General features: G+C 36.8%; 1 pseudogene; it reads left to right on the forward strand.

The window, feature by feature from the left end:
- The window catches only part of LOC121453308, a 46148-nt pseudogene extending 29060 nt beyond the window's left edge, over positions 1-17088 (forward strand).
- The last annotated feature ends 9396 nt before the right edge of the window (positions 17089-26484 follow it).

Genomic DNA, 26484 nt, shown 5'->3' on the forward strand with positions numbered 1-26484 from the left:
CTAGTATCCACTTGTGAATGAGTACATACCACTTTCATCTTTTGGGTCTCGGTTACCTCAGGATTTTTTTCTAGTCTCTTCCATTTGCAGAAAAATTTCAAGATACAATTGTTTTTTAAACACTGAGTAGAATTCCATTGTGTAAATTACCACATTTTCTTTATTCATTCTTTAATTGAGGGGTATCTAGTTCTGGGACACCTTACTTGAGCTAACGGGAGCTCACCAACTCTGGTCAGACAGGGAAGGAACCAAACTAGACCCTCTGAATGTGGGGTGACAGTTGTATGGCTGGGGAAGACTGTGGGGTCACTGTCAGTGGCACCAGGATTTATCCCTACTGTTTGTACTGGGTTTTTAAAACCCATTCTCTTTGAATGAATAGCTTACTCAGCCTAGATATAGCAAAGAGGGCCTTGGTCCTTCCTCAAAGCAATGTGCCTTACCCTCTCTGAGGAGTGGATGGGGAGTGTGGTGGGAGGATAGGTAGAGAGAATCGGGGAAGCAGAGGGAGTGGGAACTGGGATTGGTATGTAAATTGAAAAACATAGTTTGTTTTCTATTTCTAAAAAAGAAAAGAAATACACACACACAAGTGACCTTAGTCTCTGAGTCACAAGTCCAAACCAGAGAATGTAAACTGATAGCATATGTCTTGGTCACTACCTAAGACAGGAGGAAAGACTTGCTGAAATGCATGAGACATTTTAATCTGCATCTTAATTTTACAACAATAGTTACGCTATCATCAAAAGTTATGGAATAGCCATATGCTGCTGCCTCATGTTGAATTGTGCTCTTTTTTGCTTAGTTTATTCCTGTTTTGCTGTCCACTTGAGTTACTACAATAGCAAAAATGGCAAGATTCTTCTCTGGATTGTAACTCAATGCTTAGTACTGTACTTTCCCATAAATACTCAAAACATAAGCAGAATTAAATGGGACTTGTTGAATTAAATATGTATAAGCAATTTATCCTAACTCTAGAAGTCCATGCATAAAGTGAAAACATCAACCTGGGGTTGTTGAGTTTCTACACACCTTGCTTGACTTTGGATGGATCCATAACCTCACATAGATTAATCCGTCTATGAGAGGACCTGAGCTCTAGAACAAGTGTATGAGTATCCTGGACCACTGACTGCCCTTCTTTGAAAATTCTTATCTCTTCCAATTTCATGACACTTCTAAAAACACTTTGCATTAAGCATTGAAACTCTTAACATCTGCTGTTTCTAGCCTCGGTGGGAGCCAAAGCAGACGCTCTCGGCATCAGTTTCCTTTTTGGGTCACAGCTATTTCATTATCACGGTGAGTGCAGAAAGTTCTGGCCTTGTCTCACTAGCTTCCCCTGGGGTTGATTACAGGAGGTATACTTTGGAAGAAATCCCTTAACATCCGCATCTACTTGGTAAATAAGATTATTAGCAGTTATTACATCTAATCGACATCTAATACATATTAAAATAATACCTGAGTAGGATAAAAGGGAAGCAACAAGCTAGTGGGTGATGTCATTTTGGACAAATCTTAAGTAACAGGAAATATTCACATCTTTGAAACATGGTCATAAAAGAATGTGACCTTCCAGTTTTGAGATCTGCCTTTAGCTTTCCATATGCCATTGTTACAACCCAAGACACAATTTGTCCAAAACCAAGGGAAAATTACAGAGAATTTCACCCAGTTGCTAGTAAGTAGAATAAATGCTAGTATGTAGAAATAAATAGCTTTAAACTCCCAATTCCAGGCAAAGCAAATTAATGTTCTCCGAAGAATGAAATATAATTATTTCAACCCCCAAGCCAGTTTAGGTATTGTTCTTAAGGAGGAACTTTATATGTGGAATTAAATGTGCTTTAGTCTCCAACATCTATGAGTTCTTCTGTTTATGTTAGCAGTGGACAACAACTCCCAATATCTAAGCAACTCTGGGATGGTTTGAGTGAAAAAGATGTCCCGCATAAGCACACGTTTGTGAACAATAGCTTAGTGATGCTGGTTTGGGAGTTTACGGAAGATTTACAATATGGACCCCTGCTACAGGAATTATGTCACCAAGGATTTGAGGGTCTGTAGTTTTGGCCCACTTCTAGGTCACACTCTCTCTCTTCTGCTTGCAGTTGAAGATTTGATTTCTCAGCCTCCTGTTCCTGCCTCCTGCTGCATGTTGCCTCCCTCTTTAAGGACATTATCTTTTGAACTGTAAGCAAAAGTAATTATTTCTTCCATAAGCCATTTTTGATCAGACTGTCCTTTACTTTATTTTTATAACTTTAGTTTTTGAGATTATAATGTGATAGCATCACTTTTTATTTTATTTATTTATTTATTTAGTAAAGATTTCTGCCTCCTCCCCGCCACCACCTCCCATTTCCTTCCCCCCTCCCTTGACCAAGTCCCCCTCCCTCGTCTGCCCAAAGAGCAATCAGGGTTCCCTGCCCCGTGGGAAGTCCAAGGACCACCCACCTCCATCCAGGTCTAGTAAGGTGAGCATCCAAACTGCCTAGGCTCCCACAAAACCAGTACGTACAGTAGGATCAAATACCCATTGACATTGTTCTTGAGTTCTCAGTAGTCCTCACTGTCCGCTATGATCAGCAATAGCATCAATTCTTCCTTCTGTTTCATGCATCCAAACTCTCCTATGTACTGTAAAACTTTCCCTCCCTTCATGCCTTTTTTCCTTAGGTTTCTGTTGTGGATAGGAAGTTTGTTACAACATTGAAGAGAATCACTAATACAATTCCTGGTGTTGTCTGAAGCCCAGGGTTTCTTTATTTTATTTCCTATAATGGACTACAGGGAAAGAGACCCCCCCCACACACACACACCAAAGTGGATAGAGGAGAGAACACTTTAAACTCTGGCTTCTGGGTAGCTTTTTCTTAGTGAGTAGCCTAGAAAGTCAGATGCCAGGAAGAACATTTTCTGACCTTCAAATGCCACATGATTCCACACTCAGATATCTATCTGTCAAAGATGAAGGGATATCTTGCTCTTCCAGAGGACCCAGGTTCTGAGTTCTTTGCCAGTGCTCACAACTCTCTGTACCTCCAGTTCCAGGGCTTCTAACACCCTTTCTGGCCTTCAAAGGTTACATACAAATGGTGCACAGATATAGATGCAGGCAAAGCAATCATACAATTTTTTTTAAATAGTAAAATAAGATAAAGAAACACATGCATTTTGGGTTTCTTTAACACTCTACCCATTAATTTTTATTTTAACTTTCTTCATAATTTTGCTATTTATACAGATAACCAGAATGAAAAGCAGTTAATATTAGACATAACCCACTTACATATCTGCCTAATCAGGGAGACTGAAATTGCTGTTGAAGAAGACTTTATAGCATTGGATTTAGAAACATGTGTATGTGTGTATGTTTGTTATGTATCTCTGTGTTTATGTGTATGTTTGTGTATTTATATAAATGTGTGCCTGTTTGTCTCTCTCTATGTGTGTATATGCATGCATTAATAGTAATTAAGTTATCAATTAACATAGTCAGCTAATCTAAAATATAGTCAGTTTTTCCCCCCTTCGAAACTAAATAATGCATACAAAGCTTAACTTTCAAACATATTGGAGTGGGTTTCTTGAAATTTAAAATCTATGAAAACCAGAATATAAAAGATATGTCTGGGTGTGCCTAACTACATTGATTTGTTAAAGTGAAAGCATTCAATGTAGAAGATATTCAAAAACAGTTAAAGTAATTAGACTAGTAAACTTTGAGTGCTCAATTAAATTTGATTGAAACACAATTATGCCAAATTAGAGATAGCTATATCTATCTTAGTCTTTTCTAATTACTAATTAATTTGAAATGTAGCTACTGTACAGACTCTAATAGCAATGAAACATAAAAATGATGGAAGAAGTTCTACCGCACTATAGTGTCATTTATATGCCTAGAGGTTCCTTTAATAATTTAATATCTGTAAACTAGGTGGTTACCCAGGTAAACCTTTACTATTCATTTTCATATATGAAATTCTGACCAAAGCCAGACACTACAGTGAAGGTTAGAAACATAGTTTTCCCAAATATTGTTTTACAACAGCAACAATAACAAAAACAATAATAGCACTAACCATACCTAAGAGGTCTTGCAGCCAGACCCCTCACTTAGGAATCAACAAATCTCAGAGAAAGACAAAGCTTTTATACAAGTTCTGAAAAATTGCTATTTTAGCCTTTTTTTTCTCTGTCTGTGAGAATTTCTCCAGGTATATGCTACTCTTAAATCATTTTAAAAGGCAAATAAATTGGAGCAGTAAAAGGGAAGTATGATTGCTCTTACAACAGAATCATGCTGGCAATTTTTGGTGGGCAGTACTATCTTTAATATTTCTAAGCTCTCATCTGCAGGGAGAGGAACATAAACTGAACTGCATGCTCTGTACTTTCTTGATCGTTTGAGTCCAATTCAAGCTCACCAGTAATCAGTGGCTTTGGATGGCTTAGAAGGTCAAATGCAAAAGAAGCCCTTCTCCTGTGGGACCTATCTGCTGTTATCTTGGCACTGACAGAGAGAAACAAAGTCTTTCCTGTTTGTTTAAAAGCATATTACTGAGACTCACTTGGTGCTGCAGCTGAGACCTCTGGTTCCTGAATTTATAGATTTCCTGAGAATAGCCTTTATGCTCTTTGACCTTTATCCATCCTCGATTGGTTAAGTAAGGCTGTATTTTCTTTTATTAGACATCTTCCTCCTTTAAGCAACTAGAATTGCTTCCTGATGAAACCATGATGAATATAAGATCGTTAGAAACAGAGTGATAGAGCATTACAGACAAGTAAAACCGAAGACTCAAACTTCATGCCCTTGAAACTGTGTCTGCCCAGTGGAAAGGAGCGGGCTAGGATATGCAGAGATGGGCTCCCCTAGCTCAGCCACAGTGATCTTCAAGTTCACTTGCCTTGCTATGGTGAAGAATTCTCAGGAAATTCTTATATCATCACAGAAATGGGATATGCATACTAGATGCTATGATTTGAACATGTTCACAAAATGTCAGAAATTAGAAAGATAATCCCCCAATTTTTTGTTGATTGGAAGTGAGCCTTCTGAACTGTGCTTATGGTTCTAAAAGACCATCAAGAAGAGAGCACCTGCAGTTTTACAAGAAGTGGAAGAAAGAGCAGAATTTGAATGCTTGGTTTTTCAGTCTTACTGTGTGATTTCCTCTACTGTGTTATTAGTTAGCAAGAAGGCTTCCTGATAGTTGCTGGTGATCTTTGAACTTCTTGTACTCCACAGTTTGGAGGTAAAAAGTATTTTCTTTATAAACTTCCAAGTATTGAATATTTTATCATAGCAAAAGGAGATAGAAACACTGAGAATGGGAAAAGAAGTCTTCTCCAGGGAAAAGCACATCAGCTGGTTATCCAATATTAAATAGTCATCCCTTAGATCATATATTCAAGTAAAACTATAAAGACTGAGAAAGGAATATACATCTCTCTATTATATATGTTTATATTTATGTATTAATACAATATACATGTATATATATAAGCATATACATGTATATAGGTAACAAAGATTAATAAAAATAAGCCATGAAATTAAAAGACAGTAAGGAAGAAAATATGGGAGGGTTTGCTGCGAGGAAAGAGAAGAGGAACTGGTGCAATTATATTATAAACTCCAAAAATAAAAGAATTAATATATATACCTAAGCATACTACATAAACACTTTGTTTTTTCCTCTACAGACACAACTTATTCTTAGATCAATATTCTCTTCAGAACCAACACACTGCATAAAGAATGAAATCTTCTCCTACTAAAGTTTTAACTGAAGACTGGGGTACACAATAACCCAGATGAAAATAATTTCAAATGAAATACATCAAATCTCCCCTGCCCACTATGACTCAGTCCCAGAAATCAGAGCTGGGTTTGATGAGTGAATTGAAAAAAGAACTGAAACACAGACACATGTACAAAACTTAGAGTCGGGTGGTTTCTCTGCATCTAATGGGGTGAGACCAACTACCCAACAACCTGGAACCAAAGTGTTTATTAGGAGCACCACAGGGGAGGACTTAACTAGTCTTCATAGAAAGTCCCTGTAGGTAGGCATTCTCCAACTGCAAATATCCCAGAGAAGGAAGCCACAATTGTTAGTTTCTTCACAGACTGGCCAATTGTTCATAAATATTCAAACTTGCTCACACTATTGACATTTGCATTTGAACCATAAGAAGGCTTTGACTGACCAAAGGGAAAGGCCTTAGTAACTTCTCATGGGTCTGAGACCTTGGTCCTTGACATGACGAGGTCATGTCAAACAATGCATCTTCACTCAGAACTTCACTGACTCAGAACTTCCTTCATTCACTCTCTACATAAGAATGATTGGAGTGAGCCTAACAGTCATGTCTTCTGGCTCTAGACTCCTTGCTTTTCTTTTGACATGCCAAGACTTGTCCATAGACTGGCGGTAGCTCCAGAGATGGCTGAAAGAGTACGTGTGCAGGAGCAGGAGCTGAGTTTATGTTCAGAAAGATCCACGCTCTTAGAGAACCCCGTGGACTGCCATGATTCACTCCCTGACTTGAGTGTCAAGAGAAAAAGTGAATTTATTATTCAGCTCAGAACCCTTTGTGCCTAATGCAAAACATGGCGTGCGTTAAGCATCCAGTGATTTATTTTGAGAATTTAGCTGCCTCTGTAGCTCACATCTGTTTGTTCATCTAGTTACTAAGACTCTATGAATTTGTTTCCTTATAAAATGCAGCATTGAGATAGCACAGTATCTGAGACTCTTACCAGCTCACACACCACATATTTCCTTTCTATCTGGGAGGCCTAATAGCAGTTTTACTACCCTCAGTGCAGATAACATCCCTCCAGTTTAGTCAGCAGAGCTCAGCAAGTCATGTTTCCAGGATTCATGGAAGGGCTGTATAACTACAGGAAAGCAGAGACTTGCATCCAATCAAGATTATGGTTCCGAACTCCTGTACAACTTCTGGAAAACCATTTTATAAGTTAGGGAACTAAAAGTCTTAAAAAGAGTAAGAAAGGAAAGCCAAATTCCACACAAAAACAAACTGTAAATTATGTATGTACTTACATATAGTTTTACTCAATTAGAAAACCAAATTCGATAGTGTACTACAACTAGAATTATCGATTGGATAGATACAAAAGGAATTATTTGAAATGAATTTGATGAGTTATTTCAAAACTTGTCTTTGAGATCCATGAATTATATCATCTCCTTCTCATCTCATATCTGCATTTGTAAACAAAATATATTTCAAGGAGTTCTATTCTCTTGGAATCATTTAAATAAAATCTCTGCAAGGTTAAGGTAGACGCTCAATACAATGATTTTTCTAAGAACTTTAATAGTAACAAATCTCATTTAGTTAGCCAAGGTCCTTTAGCATTATCTAAGTTGGCTGTTAGGATACCAAAGATCTTTTGAAATGTATCTCTGGGCCAGTCAAATATGCTTTCTGAGCTTTTATGAGAATAAAAACTCATTCATAGCTAGCATGTGCCAAATTAATTCTAATTAGCAATGTCCAGGTTATGTCACTACATTATTGCTAAGAGATAATGTCATTGTTTCAATAATAAAAATACAGTCCTGATCTTAGTACTGAATTTTTTAGGCAAACCATTATGTTATAGCTAGAAAGATTACCTGAAAGAGAGAGAGAGATACAGTTCCTGAATTCGTCTTACCCAAGAGTCCCAAACCGAAAGGGAAAAAGAAGCACTACTGTGAAAAACACTCAGAACTTTGTCCATAACAAAGGCATGGTCTTCAGTCAGAAGGACATTACAGAGATATAATTCTGATGCTTTCTCTGCCTCAGGGAAAGAAACCAACTCATACCTAGGCCCTGTCACCCCCTTATGTCATATATGTGTAAAATAAAGTAAAAACAGAAGGAAATTCAAAGAAAGAAGAAATTTTCAACCAGAAGAGGTGATGGTAGCGAAGAGGTAGAAAGAAGTCTGTTCCACTTATGGAAGGAAATAGAAACTAAGGCCAAGACCCAAAGTTATAGGTCTAAAGAATCAATACAAATCTCATAGAAGGTTCTCTCTATCCCAGACACCCTATAAACATGTAAAGCATAGATTCTTTTTTTTTTAAGTTTATTTATTATGTATACAACTTTCTGCCTCCACACACCAGAGGAGGGCGCCAGATCTCTTTACAGATGGTTTGGAGCCACCATGTGGTTGCTGAGAATTGAACTCAGGACCTCTGGAAGAGCAGGCAGTGCTCTTAACCACTGAACCATCTCTCCAGCCCGTAAAGCATAGGTTCTAATCACAGTCTATTACAGTGTGAAGACCTGTAACACATACAATGCTCAGATCACCATGTGAGAAAGTGATTGATTATGTTGGAATGTTTTATATTGATTATATTTGGGGGATGTTATAATACCAAAACAAAGAGAACTTTAAGATGCATGTGTTTCTAACAGTCTTGGAGGCTGGAGGCAGATTCCTAAGCAGCAGATCTCACATCTAAAGAAGATATTCATCCTGGTCTATAAGCAGCCTTCTCTTCCTGTGTCCTCACACGATGGAATGAATGAAAGAGCTCTCTAAGGTCTCCTTTCAATTCAACTGTTCACACTCAAGAGAATTAGTCAACTCAAGAAGGTCCCACTTCAACAAATAGTCCAGAAAAATTATAGTAGGTAAAACACATCTCAAATACACCATGTGTAAGTTCAATTACAACTGGTTTTAAAGTGAGTAATATAAGGTATACCAATTTTAAAGACTGGGATTGTGAGAATGGGATGAAAAGATACAACCACATATCTATTAGAAATCCAGGCAGTGGTGGTGCATGCCTTTAATTCCAGCACTCTGGAGACTGAGGCAGGCAGATCTCTGTGAGTTCAAGACCAGCCCGGCCTACAAGGGCTTATTCCAGGACAGGCACCAAAGCTACAGAGAAACTTTGTCTCAAAAAATCCATTATAAGTGGAAATTTTAAGTAATGAAAGACATTAAAAAAAGATATGCTGTAGGATGACCACTAATTGAAATAACCTCCACATTTCTTCATCTGTAGAAATGCTTCTATAGTGTAGGTTTATAATAAACATACTTTGGTAAGCACTACAAACAAACCTTAAAACATCTCTGCACTTTACGATAACTACATCTAGAGTATAGCTAAGTTAATAGGGAATTATCCTTGGAAGGAGTAACATTAGGGGCTGCTCCAGAAAATTGATATCAAAGAGTTCATTAGAGAAAGAACATTAAGAAATGCATAATCCCCTTCTTCTCATGGATGCTTTTAGACAAGAAGGACTAAATAATGATTTTCTTCAAATAGTAGCAATAATTCTTGAAAACCTCAATAAAGAAGCTGACTCTGCTTGGTTGGTCTCCCTATCAATATTAATCTGAAAGCACACCTTCAAAGCCAAATAAGCATAATGATTGGACCTAGTATATTTCCACACTTACAGTTGTTTGTGATAATCCATCATGTCTAATTAAGAAACATGGCAAGTTGCAAATCTTAAGGTTATCCCCTGATTTTTGCTACAATGTATGTATAAAATTTCTTCGTGGTTCTTGGCAGTGGTTTTCAGCTAGAAAAGGGCTTAAAAGAAAAATTTGAAAACTAATGATGAAGACAAAATAAATTGAAACAAAATTTTATATTCCTCAGAGATGTCTACGAAATAACACATAAGAAGATGAATTACATCATTTTATATTTATAAATCAGGATATTTTACTGGAAATGGGTATTTTTATTAAATTAGTAAATGTGATTCAACACCATCTTCTCAGAAGGGTACTAGTTCTTGTAATAAATATGGTTAAAATGGCATGCTTGTTGCAGTCGGGACCAATCTCCGTAAACTATTTTCAAAACTATTCTAAATGCCAGCCAATTTCCCGTGAATTTAAAATAGAACATGTAATCATTAAACCTTGGATTAAGATGTTCAGTTGTACAATTTTAGAATACTAATAGGTTAATTCAATAAATAATAGTCATCTGATGAAAATATTTCATCTTTCAAAAGTCTTTCTTTCAAAACATAAAATAATAGGCCTTTATTAGGCAGATTTCTAGTTCTCTAAATAAATTACAAGATGACTAAATATATACATATATAAATGAATATATTTACATATATATATTCCCATGAGTATAATTAATTTTTTGAAAGTCAGCATGGTCTATAACAAAGAATATTTATGATTGAATATATGAGTTTAGAGATTAGGATTAAGGGACATTGATTTGATATAGTAAGGCATTATTAATAAAGTGAGGAGAAAAACTGATAAATTGGTTTATTCTTTGAAGAATTAAAAATAGCTACTTTGTAATAATAAACCCACTTCTTTTCTCTTTCAGTAGTGAATGTAGCTTTCCATTTTTCTGAAACCCTATGCATGTTCACTGAACAAATCTGTACATCTAAGTACCTATGCCACATGCGGTTCAGAAGTAAGATTTTTGTAGGTAAATGGAGTGAAGACTGCCACTGTCAAATCACACAATATGGAAACCAGAAAACTCAAGTAAAATAAGAAAAATTGAAAGTGCAGGTATATAGTTGTCTTGTACCATGTCCAGGAAGACAGCGATCCTTCACTACTGTCCCTGTCATTGAAGTTAAAGGTGAGAGCAGAATTCACTCCCTTAAAGAGGAAATAGCAGTCTGACAGCTGAACAGGTCAGCGCAGCAGGAAATAAGCAACAGCAATGCCAAGCTGTTTGGTCAAATTGGGCAATTAGTAAAGCTTATACGGAGAAATTTGGTCCTTAGTTCTCAGGTAACGATTACAAAATGCATAAGTATAAAGATGAACTGGAAAACCATTGTGGCAATCAAGGAGAGGAGATAGGGGTCCACAATCGGTCAGCAACCATAAACATGGAGACAGAAGCAGCAGCAGAAGACTCAGGGAGATGAAATTAAAAATTAGATGTGAGACAGCAGCATTTATTCGGAAGTTGGGAACCTTGATGACCAGTTTTACAATGTTAAATTATTAATCAATTTATAAATTTAATAGAAAATCAAAAATTAGGTAACAACAGGAAAGAATTGGGAAGCATTTTGTCTTAATAAACTACTTCTCACATAAGTGGGAATCTGTTTTAGCCTCTGTCTGAGGTTCTTCCTGACCCTCCTATTTCTCTCTGTCAATAACCCCTGAACTCCCACTGTACCCAGGAAATGTGAATGCATCTTAATACATGAGTCTAGACACCAAACCAAACCACTTTGCCACTGGGAAACATTTACTACGGACAGAATAACATTACGAAAGTCCATTATTTTGTCAATTATCGCTGATTAATTTAATAGGAAAAAAACACATTTTCATTTTTGTTGAAACAAACAATGGACCGTGTAGAATTTAACAGAGATTCGGGAAATAAAAGACTCAGAAAAGGGCTGAAATCACTGGTTTTGCTAACTCATTTAGTTAGCTAATTGGGAAACAAAACACACCTCAACATCCCGACAGGGGCACTGGGAAGTGAAAGTCAGGGACCACCCTAGAGCAGGAAGAAACTTCCAATGGGTTATCCAGCTTTCAGGAATCATTTTTCAAAGAGTAAAACCTTTACTTTAAAATCTTGCTATGTTTGAAGGTACATTCTTTACTCTAGAATTTGTCTTAAGATTACACATTCACTCATGAGTAAATCACAAGAGGTCAGGTTAAAAAGTGAAAAAATGATAATAATAAATATACAACAACAAATTATCCACTTACTCACTTAACCCAGAAAAGTTAAACTTTCTAAAAAGAAAAGAAAGAGAAATTGACAAATAGAAACAACTAGGATTCAGTAGTATCTTGAGAGACTATAATTCATTTTAGTCATGTTTGATATTCAACAAACATTGGGACATGAAAAAATTGTATGTGTGTGTATGTGTGTGTGTGTGTGTCAAACTTATGAAATAAAGGGGTTATATATGGCTTTTTAAAAGAGCCTTGGTGTCAATTATCTCTCCTCTAATCTCACCTTCTGCCATTTAAACCTCCCTGGTCATTAATCCCCCTTTCTCCTTTATATCGCCTGTATTCTACTATTCCATTCTGTTACACTTTATCTTCTTCCTCCTCACCAGTGGATCCTTTCAAGTTTTCTGGTATCTATAGGTACTCCAAATTAAAGATGAAAATAAAGAGATTTGACATTAAGATCCACCCATGAGTGACACATGAGACAAGACACTTCTTGGCATGGGTTACATCCCTCAGCACAAAACATCATCAACATGAACCCTTAGAACTTCAGTAATGACCAGTGTAGCAAAATATGGACCTTGGTAGCATAACAACATGAATATTATTGGGGTAGTAACAACTGTCCTACTGAATTCAGAGCCTGATTCATAGAAGAAAACATATACCTGCTCTTGTAAACATGGCCAAAAGCCTGGTGGGGGAACTCGTAGATCCCAAGCCTGAATCTACTATTATTATTTTATTGAATGCACGTACTATTACAAAACATTAGCCAAATCAGTATATTTTTACCCATAGAACAGTGCAACTCTCTGACCTCTTTAAAGAAATCTCTTTCCGTAGTAAATGATGGTTAACACAGAAACTCATAACTGGACAAAGTGCAGAGAAGAAATGATGTGGAAAATTCAGCTCTAAATGAGACATCTCTACTACATGCCTCCACACTTAAAGATGAGGCACAGTGACTATAGCATCCATAGTTAAATGAAATAAGAGTGCCTCTATAGCACCTTTAGGCCTATATTGCCATGCTGGCCATTGATGTGGTGCATAGGCACCAAACCTGGATAGGACTATTGGAAACCCTGGAAACATGCATAACCCATTCTGGTACTATGGAAGCTGGTCCTCAGAGGTCCTATCAAGCTAGAATTTTCTGTGTCCTGTGGTTAAGGTACACAGTCTGGTCAGCATAATGGATTTGCCTTCAATCTGTGACAGGCAACAAAGAGTGACAGAGAAGTCTAACAAATGAGATCATATATTTAGGAGCTTATAGATACATACAGATAAAATTACACACACTTAAACAGATGGATTCCCATATTTAGGAACATATAGATACATATAGGTAACATTATACAGACTGAGCAAGGAGTATTCTTATATTTATTAATATATATGCATAAACATATGCATATGCACATATGTATGTAAACCATTAATGGATAAAGGGGCCACACATTTGAAAACAGCAAAAAATATTATATGGGAGAGTCTGGAGGAAAAAAAGGAAAAGGGGAGAATAATGGAAGTATATAATAATCTCAAAAATAAAATGAATAATTTTTAACAATTATCATTGCCACTAAAACCACTTTTAAAACCACTACTAGAGTTTTCAGATGCTCTTCAGTGTCTTTGTCAGGAAGAAATGTCTGGCAACTCAATTCACAGTGATGGTCACTCGATAGCATTTCTCCATAACAATCTTATCAATGAATCAGTAATGGATCACAAAACCAGTTTCTTCTCCACTGCTTGTACTATCATGATTCCATCTCTTTAAATTTCATGTGATTCCCAAAATTATCTCCTCAGTGAAGTTCTTCACTGTCTTCTTGAACACTATCACCCAAGGTGTGTTTCTCACTGCAGTGAGAATCTGGCCTTTCAGAATTTGCTCTGGACACAGCTCTTTGATTTTGCAAATTTCCTGGACAGTGTTTGTACCTGGCATCCAGAATGCATTGGTATCTTTCATTGTGGCTTCAGCGAGAAACCCAAAGCCCCTGCATGCCTATTACCACTGCAAATGCCCCTCTGGTGACCACAATGGCCTGCAGACTTTGATCATTGTTTCAGAGATTGACCTTCAGAGAGAAGATATAGAAGTTTAGACTCATCAGAACACTCTTAATTATCATTACAATGGGAGGAAGAGATTCCAAGGATGCTTCCTCAGATGTGTCCACAGAGTGGAATACATTTCTTAATTCATTCTAAAAACATCAATACTATAATAAAGAAGAACACATGACAAGATTTGGAAGTCTTTAAATTTTCAACATTATCTTCAACCCATTATATCTAGGTGATAGATTCTGGAAATAGTCAACTAGAGTACAAGTGAGTCCTACTCATGATAGACGTGATTATGTAGATAAGACATAGTTATACTATACCAGACATAAGACTATACAATTTTCAAACATTATTTCCATAATTTAGGCTCCTTGGGCACCATACATCTACTTCTAAAATCAAGTGTATCCTAGGTTTTAACATTGTGATATGATGTGGCCAAGCACATAGTTTATGCTTAAGAACCACACACTGGAGTTACAAAACACACCCAGAAAAAATCTCATAACACTTTAAGTCTAAGATGTCTGATGGTCCTCATTCATAATCATTTTAGGATAAGTGTAACCACATGTGGCCAGTTGGGCACAGATTGGTCTTGCCTGCCTGTCAATCAAGATCATTTCTACTGAGAGCAGACATAAATCATCACAGGATAAAATGTCGAAATTTAAATTTCCAAAGACGAAGTAGTCTAATTTACAATTTCTTCATCCAAGATGTTATGAGGCATCACTACACCCATAATTGGTTTGACATTGAATTTGATAACATGAAACATCTGGCCTCACTCCCATGATGACCAATGAGAACAATCTCTGAAGCTGGGACAAATTATCCTCTCGAAGAACAACAGCTGTCTCTATGATCTATAAATATGTCTTCCCCCTTTACCCAGAAGAATATTCATGTCACAGAAAAGTAGAGACAAGGGCATTATGGGAGGTGTGGTTCTGATGGAAAGCCAACTGTTCTTCATTTATCTTTCTGGTGTCCAATGAGTCTTTCTTTCACTAAACAGCTGTGCCTTCTTACCCTTTGATTGCACACACCAGAGCTATACACATTCCTGATCTTTGAATACACTCATGAAAACGTGAAGGTTCACTTTTTTGTGCTATTTCTTTATTACCTCAAGAATGAACCCTTTCAGAGTTTCAGTATTTGAGATAAAACATATAAAAATTTATTAACTGTCAAGAAGAGAAATCCCTACATCTATCCCCTGTATTGGTGTAATATACATCCTACACCTCAAAGCATAAATCAGGGGAGTAGTAAGATGACCCTACTGTTCTAAATTACCATTCTACTCTTCTTCCCCTTAATAATGTACTGATATGAGACAATGTAATAATAAGTTGCAATTCTAGAAACATTACCATTATAGACAACATAGATTATGCATACCAACTTGCTGTTGAGTATCCTCAAATACAGCTCTGGCTTGGAATAATTTTGGAAAATTCAGAACAGTTTCTCAAGCTACATGTAGGAGAGACACCATGTTCCATTACCATAGATACTACTTTCTTTCTCCACCCATTTTCTGATAGACTCACAGGTCATTTCCGTGAATTAGCTACTGGGAACAGTGTAACACTGAGAAATGTAATGAAGTCCCTTTGGTAAGTAACTTCATCAAGTTCAATGGAGCCTAGAGGTGGGATTTCTGGATTATATGGCAGTTGAAATTTTATTTTTTCATGGATATCTAGTTTCTCATAATTACTATGCTAATTTACAACCCCACTCGAAGTGCACAAGGTTTATCTTTTCTCTCTATGTTTATACTTTATATTTTTGATAATATCTATTCTGACAGGAATATATTATCTCATTATGATTCTAGATTGAATGTCTCTAAATGATTGAAAAGAATATTTATATAGAGTGTGTGTATATGCTAATAGTGTGTGTGTTACTTTTAGAAATGTATATTTAGGTGTCTTGCTCGCTTTAATTAGTTTCCCTTATTTCTTACTCTTGGCATTTTAAGGGTTTTTTTCGATTTAAGATGTTAATCCCTTACCAAATAGATGGTTTGCATTTCCTACCAAGTAATAGGCTACCTCTGCACACTGCTAATTTCTTTCTATTGCTTTTTTTCTTTGTAGCTGTTTATTTAAGCACTTTATTTAACTCAGAAAGAACATTTCCCAGGCCTACTGAGTACTTTCTCTTCCTTTGCCCTGAAATCAGCCATTTATCTAGGAAGCATTTGTTTTACACAAAGAATCTGGGTTTTGGGGGAAAAATATTATGGAATGAAGAGATTGCTAGAGGTTAAGCGCACTTAATTAATGCTCTTACAGCTTTGGTTCCCAGGAACAACTTCAGTTATGTGAAACTACCTGTAACTCTAGTCCCAGGGCAATGCACTCAGGCCCTGGTGAGCACTTGTATACATATGGTGCATATAAACTCATACGGTCAAAAAAACATACACATAATAAACATCAGAATTTTTAAAAATTATTCTATTTGAGGCTGTGTCTGTCTCCTGCTCTCACAACCATTATAGTACAATGAGCTGCTTAAAGACAGTGCCAGGGCAAGCAATAGGCAGACAGACAGCGGGAGAGTCTGTGCCTCATGGAGGAAAGTTAACTAAACACGGGCAAAGAAAGAACCTAAGACACTGAGAAGCAAATTGTCCTTGCGTGCATTCTTCGGGTAGCCTTGCTGGGAGGAACGCAAGAAGAATCAAGAGGATGCTTCTGTCAGCTCCTAGGGCTTCTTAGAAGTACTCAGGGAGGTGAAATTCTGTCTGCCAAAGAAAAGAGGGAATTTGAAGACATAGAAAAGGTTGACAAATCTCGCTGTTAAAGAAGAGAAGTGAAAACTCTACATCCCCTGAGAGGGGAGACCAAAAAGAAGTTCAAAGACCCCCAAATGTGCCCAAGAGGCTTTCTTCAGCCTTCCTCTTGTCCTGTTCTATGTATTGCCCCTTAGGAATCAAAGGAGGACACCCCGACTTATCCATTGGTGATGCTGCAAAGAAACCGGGAGTGATGTGGAACAATATTCCTGCAGATGACAGACAGCCCGGTGAAAAGAAAACCGCCAAGCTGAAGGGAAAATACCAAAAGGACATTGCTGCCTACAGAGCTAAAGGAAAACCCAATGCAGTGGAAAGGGGGTTGGACAAGGCTGAAAACAGCAAGAAAAAGAAGGAAGAGGAGGATGAGGATGCAGAGGATGAGGATAAGCGGAAGGCAGGCATGAAGATAGTGATGATTTGTGGGTCCTAGCTTAGTTTTTATCCTTGTCTGTAAAGGATGCACCCCATACAAAAATCACTCCTTTTAAATAAAAAACATTGAAATATAAGCTGAGGAAGATTTGTTCTTAAACTGTACAGTGTTTTTCCTGTATAGTCACCACACTACCGAATGTGTCAGATACTGGTGATATTTTTAATAGCCACTGACCTTGCCTGGTACAGTGCGGTGGTTGAAAACTGGCATGGAAAGTATTTTTTAGAAATTATTTTATTTATATGATTATTTGCTCTTTGTGCATGGAAAAGGTGGTGTGTATGTCACAGGTGTGTGTATGGAGGTCAGAGGTCAATGTCCAGTAGGCAGCTCTCTCCCTGAACTCTATGTGTTCTTGGGGTTGAACTCTGTTCAGGCTTAGTGGTAAGAGTCACTGAGCCATCTTGTAGACTAAGTGGAAGTGACTGGAGTAACAAATGATCACTGTTTAGGTATCTTCACTTTATAAACCTTTGTTAGAAAAATAACATAAATATATTCATAAAGATGATAGAGATAGCTCAGTCGTTAAGAGAGCTTGCTGTTCTAAGTTCAGTACCCAGCATCCATGTCAGACATCTCAGAACTTCCTGTCACCCCATCTCAGATAATCCAATACCCTCTTGTGTCCCTCAATGGCATTCACACACACATTCATAAAGCCACACACAGACACATACACACACATAATTAAACAAACACTTTTAAAACTTTTGAACTGTTCATGCACATAAATACTGTTTGTATTTTTTACATGTATATTTGTGTTCACATGCATTTGTATACACATGTACAGAGATGTGAGTTATGGCCACAGGTGGCTTGTAAACCAACTGTAATTCCAAATCTAGAAGATCAGACAACCTATTCAGTCTTCTGTAGTCAACCACATAAGTAAGCAAGTATCCACACACAAATACATGTAAGTACATAATTCAAAAATAAGTATACACATAAATGTGCATGTTGCAGAAATCAAGATGTTACATCCATGCCTTTAGTTTAAATTCATTTTCAAACTTTTGTATTACTTTTGGAGCTTGCTTATTACTATGCACCAAGAGATAGTTTCAAACTCATGGTCACATAGACAGCCTTCATTAATCTCGGTGTGGCACAAAATAAAACAAATAAATGTGAATGGGGAAGAGGAAGACTGACAGCATGAATAGAAAACATTTACAAAATTGTAAAAATAAATTTAAAATGTACCAAACAAGGTAGAACACTATCAGTATAAAATCTAAGGTCGGTTACAAGTTAATTATGTCCATTTTGGGGACTTCTTCTATTAAGATACCATTGTGGAAGGTTTCATCTCTTTAAAATCTTATTAAAGAATTAATAAAATATTCCATGTGGTTCAAACTCACTTTTGGAATCTCCACAATACATTATGATTTAAAAACCCAACATTTTTGCTCAAGATTAATACTCTCCCATGTATTGGCACAAAGAGTCTCTGGATAGGTTTTACAGGAGTAAATTATAGAAATTCTCTCCTTACGAATTTTCTCGCCAGCAAAGGTGTCTGGGATTTATTTCATGTCTATGGTTTCTTGTCAAGTACTCAATTTTAGGACAACTTTCTGATGGTTTAAAACATCCATTTAAAGTATGAAAGGAAATCTGACTCATATTACTATATAATTAGTAGAAGAGAAAGAGACCAGCAATTTGCTTAAAGAGCAAATAGCTGAGAAACACCCAACTCCGCATCTTCATTAAGAAAGTCACTGTAGGTCAATGCTCCCAGTTGGAAGCCGATCATTATCCTTCCTCATGGGGATATTAACATGTTTAATTTGGTTTACCTTTGGCTGTATCTCCTGAGTTTCATTTTTCTACCCAATTCTTATTAAGCTTTCATTGATTATATCAACAACTCTGCTTTGGAAATTAAAATAATCTACTATCCACTCTCTCGGCCTTCCATATGTGTTTATTTTAGTCTTCCAACCCTGTTTGATAATGCCTCCTTTACTGGGTGATAAACTATCTCTAGTGGTTTTACAACGCTTATACAATAAACTTGATTTTTACATCCAAGTACAAATGAAGTAATAGCTTGGTATTCCATTTCAAACTGAAAATGAAGAGGAACAAAATTAAGTTGTATAAGACACAAGCAATCTGCTTTCTGCATGCAAGTCTACATGCAGATTCTACCAGAAACTGTACACAAAAATTAACTCAAGATGAATAATCAACTTCCTGAAATATATAAAACTATAGAATTTGTAGAACAGGTCAATATAATTAGGATTTCCACAATCTTATCAAACATTAAGTTTAGATTTCTTTTAGTTCTTGTTACCGAATTCCAGAGCCTTTGACAACTGATTTAGGTTATATTTTCTAAAAACCAATAAAAATATGAGTCATAAAACCAATAAGATATAAATACTAGTCTTGCTGACTTATGATAAACATAAGTTTATCTAAAAATCTAATCCATTTCTTATAATTTATCAACATTCAATGTTCATTCTATAGTATATGCTTTATGTATCATAAACCAAATAAACTGTCTAGCACATGGTATTTTCCTGCTTTCTGTAGTGAAAACCAATGAATTTTTAAGTTACCAAAAACATCCGAACCAAAGGATAAGCCATATCTAGTTGAGATTTAAACTCCGATTTCCTATAAAGTACATTATTGATTAAAAGATGCATACTTATGCCTCTGCCTTCTGATATTTAACTCTGAGGACAGTGTTCATCAGAAAAATGTTCTTTTGGCTCCTCTTTGTCAATTGATTTCCCATGTGAGTCTTAAACCCCAAATTACCTCATTAGGGCCTCAAATGGTCTTATCTATTAGGCTTCCTTATTTTATTAAGACAACATGATAACCACATATGTCAATTGCTGTGATTATTCTCTCCCTCCCCCACACCATAAAAAAACTAAAAGTCGTTAAATTCAAGAGAGGAAAAGAAGGTAAAAAATTAATTATTGTAAGTTCAATTTACAGGAATATAAGATAAAAAGGAATGAGGAGGACCAGATGCCAGTAAATTTAGTAAACTGTTCACTATTACCTTAGCAGAGACGAAAGAAACAGAAGGGGAATCATGAAAATAACCTATCACCAGAATGGTATAGATTAGAGAAGTTTGATATTGGCAGGGCTTTCAGTGATAACACAAAACAGAAGCAGGGAGGTGAGTTGGCAAGTCAACCAAGCATTGTCCCTTATGATTATTCATTAAATTTCCATACAAAATCTTATCCAAACACTGGAATACAGTGAGAAATCAGACATGAGCTTTATTCTCAGTGAGCTTAGCATTCTTGAGTAGAGGAACTATAGAGCTTAACTAATAAATTTGATTTTATAACAGAAGTTTATATTTGCACTGTAGACAAGCAAATGAATACTATTGCTGAGACTCAAGAAGCGAAAGACATGAGCAGTGTGGTTTATGGGTAAGATGAGGCCTCATTGAAGGTTGGGTGATAAATAAGATACTAATAGGAAGAAAGGAAAGAGAAACTACTGTGTATAGAAAACTGCACAGTTTATACTGTGTGATCAGCAAATTCTATCATATGATGTGGATCTGGTGGTGTGGTATTAAGCATAATAGTTCATGTTATTTCTGCTGGGTTTTTTGATGACTGTTTCTCAAGATATAGACAAAATGCATTCTGGTATAAAAAAGAGTATCTCTGCTATTATGCTTTCCAAAGTTTTAAAATATCTTCTATCCCACAAAAACTACAACTATTTCCAGTTCAGGAGCAATTGGTTTATGCCCCTCCAGTTTCAGAAACTGGCATAGACCACTGGTTCATTGTAGGGACATAGAAAGGCTGTACTGAATTCACTCCGGATCCCATATATACATATATGACAAGGGACTTTAGAGGAGAGCCCAGCAAGAAAAACTTCTTGGACAAATCTGAATTTTAAGAATCTCATATTCTTTGAAAACTTCTCCTGTGTGTCATCAAGTGGTGTAATCTTCCGCAATTGATACCGTAATCTGCCTACATCATCATCAATGATTAAAATTTTGTATTCTTATTCTCATCAAATCACGACTGGAGAAACATTTCGACTATAATAGGGCTGATTTCAGAATAATTTGCCACTAACATATGAGTGGTATCATATGTAAGATTTTAACTAAAAGAACGGAACTGCACTTTCAGGGCACTGGTAAGCTTAACCCTTCCCTGACTTAATGAAATTTACACAGCTTCTGCCCTTCTTAGATCTTCAAGTGCTATCAATAAGTCTTCATTAACGAATATTTAGACATTTCTATAATTAATGTGTGTGAAATACAGCTAATTATAAAAGCAACCACACAAAATTTCTCTTTTGGGGTGTTCACAATGGTAGCTAAAGAGACAAACATATACTTTTAAGTACAGACCTTAGAACCTGGTTTATTATTTCCAATATGGATATGCACTAGTTCATTCTCAATTTATTTATCTGAGGTAAGTATGTCTCCATATGTAGCTCTGTGATTGAAGAGAGAAGTAAGGAGATGAATATAATGTTTGGTGCAATATGTAGATAGTTGGAGTAGTTTGAGTGTTAAATTTTCCTCCTTCTAGCTTCCAGTTTGGAAGGATATCAGAACATCAGGAATCATTATAAATTGGTAGGATCAAAATCAGAGTTTTAGCTGCCACAACTGTATATACTAGGAAGGCTCAGATTCCTTTTCTTTTATAAGCAGCCCACCAGAAGTGACCATCTCCCTATGTTGATTGCCTAGAGGTTGCTTGAACATCAAGCCTTCCCTCTCAGATCCCAGTCAACATCTGTTCAGTCTCATGTGAAAACTATTTCAGGAGTATTTCCAAATAGATATTTTTTAGTTCGAAACTATAGACAGAGAAAGGAGTCTCTGTTTTCATCATAGCTGGAGTCTCAGTTTATCTCTCATGCACCCATGTCCTTGACAGCTACATCTGAAGCCTGCATACAAGTTAGCCTCTAAATATTCTATCATGTCTATAACTTGACGTTGAAAGGAGGTTCTCCTCCTGCATTTATAGTGTTCACTAAGGTATAATTTCAAACACGTGACACACAATGACATCTAGGGGGCTGACTCAAGATCTCAGTTGGTGAAGGTATGAACTGCATTTGTTAATGGTTATTCAGCCATGTCTTTGAGGAGAATTCAGACCACACAGTGAAAAGTAGCTCTGCTTTGCAGAGGTAGCTGGACCGCTGCTGGTTCATGTGTCCAAAAATATGGGAAGATACTAACATGACGTAAATGCTCCAGGAGGGGAGCAGCTGAATTTTTGTGCCAAGTGACTCTATTAGGGATTTAAATTGATACAATGCTTACTTAGGTTTACAAAAATCATCTTGTCAGGAGTTAGTGGATATTTGAACAAAGAACAGCACAGAAAAGAAGTAAAGTTGTGACCTACTTAAAAAACTGACTATTGACATGTAAGAAATTGAAATTTATTGGCATTGCTACTGTAACAGTATTCTATGAGGCAAGTACTAGGAATAATGTCTAATAGTTGAAGAAAGTATGAGGCAGTCATGCATGCTTTTCCTCTATCATCACACAGTTTCCATGAAGTATAGAGTCATGCCCACATATCTTTTATTTAATGCTGTACTACGTCATGGATGGTGAGATGCCCAATTCATTCAATAGAACCACAAAACATACTTATTCCAGAAATATACTGTTTTTCCAAACACACAAACAGAAAAATACTATACTGGCATACTGAGATCATGCATTGACATTGAAGAGACCTGTGTTTTAACATTAGTATTTATATGTCAATTTACCTAAAGTCTCAAAAGTGTCATCCTAAGTAGCAAGAAAAATTAAATTACCATAATATTTACAGACTTATTTTAAGACCTAAGAAAGATTATATGCTCATATAAATTATCTGATAATATGTCTTACACAAAACTATGATCTCAAATCTTACCAGATATTGTGAAACTGTATCTTCACATAAAAACCATTTGGGCTATTAGCTACTGTGAGTCCTCTTATGAAACAACATACTTTAGTTGACAAGGAGAACAATCTTTGGCTTTCTCAATAGAAGATACATATCTGTAGAGAAGTTAGTAATTTAGTGTGCCTGTTTATAGGGCTCTTCTTTTATGGATATGTCTCTACTACAGAAGATGGATGCACATTGTCCAGAATTCTGCTGTGGATTTGGGGTAGGAAGGACTGAATTCGCACCATGAAACACATTCAGTCCTTCCTACCCCAAATTCACAGCAGAATTCTGGACAATGAGGCTCTTCGAGCTGATGAAGGAGGGGGACGTCGGGGAAAGGGGAGGGAAATGGGAGACGGTGGCGGGGAGGAGGCAGAAATCTTTAATAAATAAATAAATTTAAAAAAAGAGGAAAAAAAAGAACCACAGGTATCTATGAGAGAATAAGCTTGCTGTTTTCTTTTATCATCATGCTCTGTTTTATCATCATGCATAAGGAGACATAGGGAAGTAGAGTTTTGGAATGTACATGTTAGGTGATACATACTTGAAATATTTTACTTAAAACTCATAAAAACTTAATAAATGAAAAATGATAAAAACCAAATTTTGCAGGAAATTTGCATCATCTCAAGTAACTTTCCCTGTGTCATGTGGTAAAGAAATTGTAAGTATGACTATCTCACCAAATATGGTTTTTCCGATAGCCCATAATCTTTTTTTTTTTTTTTTTTGGTTTTTCAAGACAGGGTTTCTCTGTAGCTTTGGAGCCTGTCCTGGAACTAGCTCTTGTAGACCAGGCTGGCCTCGAACTCCCAGAGATCTGCCTGCCTCTGCCTCCCAAGTGCTGGGACTAAAGGCGTGCGCTACCACCTCCCGGCAATAGCCCATAATCTTACAGTTCATGCTAGGAAGCTTTTGTTTCTTGTGTTCTGAGAGCAGAAAATATTTCGCTAGGCAGAGAAGTGGAAATGAATTGCAAATATACTGGCAAAGATCCCAGAAGGAGAGGAGGAGAACTTACTGGTGGAACTGGGGGCACAGGTATGGGTACAACTAATGAAAACCAAAAGAGAATGCAGAGGACATACTATAACACCAAGGACAGAGGAAGGAGAGCAACGAACAGTTCTACACCAGATGGGAAAATAAGAAAGCAAATGCAGAACCTGTAGATCATCCCAAAGTGAGAATTCCAGTGGGTAAAGGCTGTGGTGGCTACATGTGTCCAGTGGTGACATAGCCTAACAGTGAAAAGTTTGAAGAGCACAGACCATACTTACTTTGCTTTCCTCTACTGCTTCTCCGTAGTCAACCTTCTGTGAGTAGAGCTCAAAGAAGCCCTTTGACATGGTCCAGAATTATCTACATCCCAGAAGGGAGAGCAAAAGAAAGGCTCAGATACATAATTGGAAAATAAGCAAGCAACTGTGTTAACATGACTCAAGGTTAGCGCGGGAAATCTGAAGTCCTCTGCTTTGCCAGCCCAGTGCACACTGAGCATCCAGCAAACTGAGCCCTGTTCTTGGGGAAATTCTCATGATCAAATCTGTGGGGTCTCCTGTGAAAGAGTGAAAATACGTTTCTAGAAGACAAGGGCTTTAGGTGTCAAGTGCAGCACCCACCAGGGAGCCTAATGCAGTGAAATGAGCACATATAGTCACTTATGTGAGCTCCTCAACCTGTTTTATCACCTTATCTCCACAACAATTGATATCTCCTTTTATGGTATATGTGCTGTAGTTTGCTTTTATTTGTTTTCTTACCATTTCTCGTTTATTTAGTTGTTGTGAGTCTTAAGTTAAACATGTCAAGCTTGCAGCACCTAGCACATGTATTTCAAAATTCAGCTACCCTGTCTTTCCATGGCCTGGCAGAAGGCCTGTCAACAAGAAAAGACAATTTATTTATTTTTTTTTTTGTTGTTGTTGTAGATCTCTGCAGGTGTTCTAAGAACCCCATGGTACGGGTTTAATCCCTCCTTCCCAAAATCTACAGCAAGCTCCCTGAACATTCTTATTTTCCATTTTCTGAGCAAAAAAAGATCATGCTTTTAAAAGAAAATAGTAGTTGAAATGAAAAGATAAAATTAAGTCATGATCCCATTTGCTAAAGTTAATCACCGTTTGACTATTTGTCCAAGTATAATTTTATTTTCTTCTTCCCCGTACTTGCAAACACCCTATAGGCGCCCAATTCACAAATGTGGTCTTAAGGTCAGCAGCATGGGACCTTGAGAACTTGATAGAAATGCAAATTATTGGAACTCCTGGCAGACCTACTGAAGCAGAAAGCAGTGCTGAGATTCAGCAATTTGTGCGCTAACAAGCCCTCTAGGTAATATAATGGATGCTGAAGTTTAAGAACAATTTGTGCACTCACTATTTTACATTCTGATTTCTTTGCTCAACATTATCATATTCATATTTAATATTATGATTAGCATAGCCATTTCATTAACTGCTTAAGATTCCCCTAGACTAGGCACTTTGCTTAAACATTTGATCACTCACTCATTCACTTTATGAAACTTTGTGCACATTCTGTACAGGAGGTAGCCGTGTGAGTCCTACAACTACAGCAGTAGAATGGAGACTATTTTACTTCATCATAGCACAGTTATTTTCTACTTTTTCTGTTGTAGTTAATGATAAAACTAAGTATCATTTTTATAATGTAAAGCCTTATTATATATGTTTTTGAAAAAGGGAATTAAGATCGAAAATAGTGAACACCCATCATAATACTAAAGAAATGTATTTTTTTCCTTCTTTTTTAGTTAAAAGTAAAAAAAAAAAAAAAAAACCTCTCAGCATTCAATTGGCAAGGTACTTCAGTTCTTATTTTCCCTGTTACACAGGGAGAAAAATTAGAAACTCTGGTTCATCTTCTTTTTTTTTCTTTTTTTTTTAATTTATTTATTTATTAAGGATTTCTGCCTTCTCCCCGCCACCACCTCCCATTTCCCTCCCCCTCTCCCAATCAAGTCCCCCTCCCTCATCTGCTCAAAGAGCAATCAGGGTTCCCTGACCTGTGAGAAGCCCAAGGACCACCCACCTCTATCCAGGTCTAGCAAGGTGAGCATCCAAACTGCCTAGGCTCCCCCAAAGCCAGTATGTGCAGTAGGATCAAAAACCCACTGCGATTGTTCTTGAGTTCTCAGTATTCCTCATTGTCCGCTATGTTCTTCAAGTCCGGATTTATCCCATGCTTTTTCAGATCCAGGCCAGCTGGCCTTGGTGAATTCCCGATAGAACATCCCCATTGTCTCAGTGTGTGGGTGCACCCCTCGTGGTCCTGAGTTCCTTGCTCGTGTTCTCTCTACTTCTGCTCCTGATTTGGACCTTGAGATTTCTGTCTGGTGCTCCAATGTGGGTCTCTGTCTTTGTCTCCTTTCATCGCCTGATGAAGGTTAATATTCTAAAGC

Source organism: Microtus oregoni, unplaced genomic scaffold (assembly GCF_018167655.1).
Source record: "Microtus oregoni isolate MIOR12 unplaced genomic scaffold, Mior012 000000F_ref0000247, whole genome shotgun sequence".
NCBI classification, from domain to species: Eukaryota; Metazoa; Chordata; class Mammalia; order Rodentia; family Cricetidae; genus Microtus; species Microtus oregoni.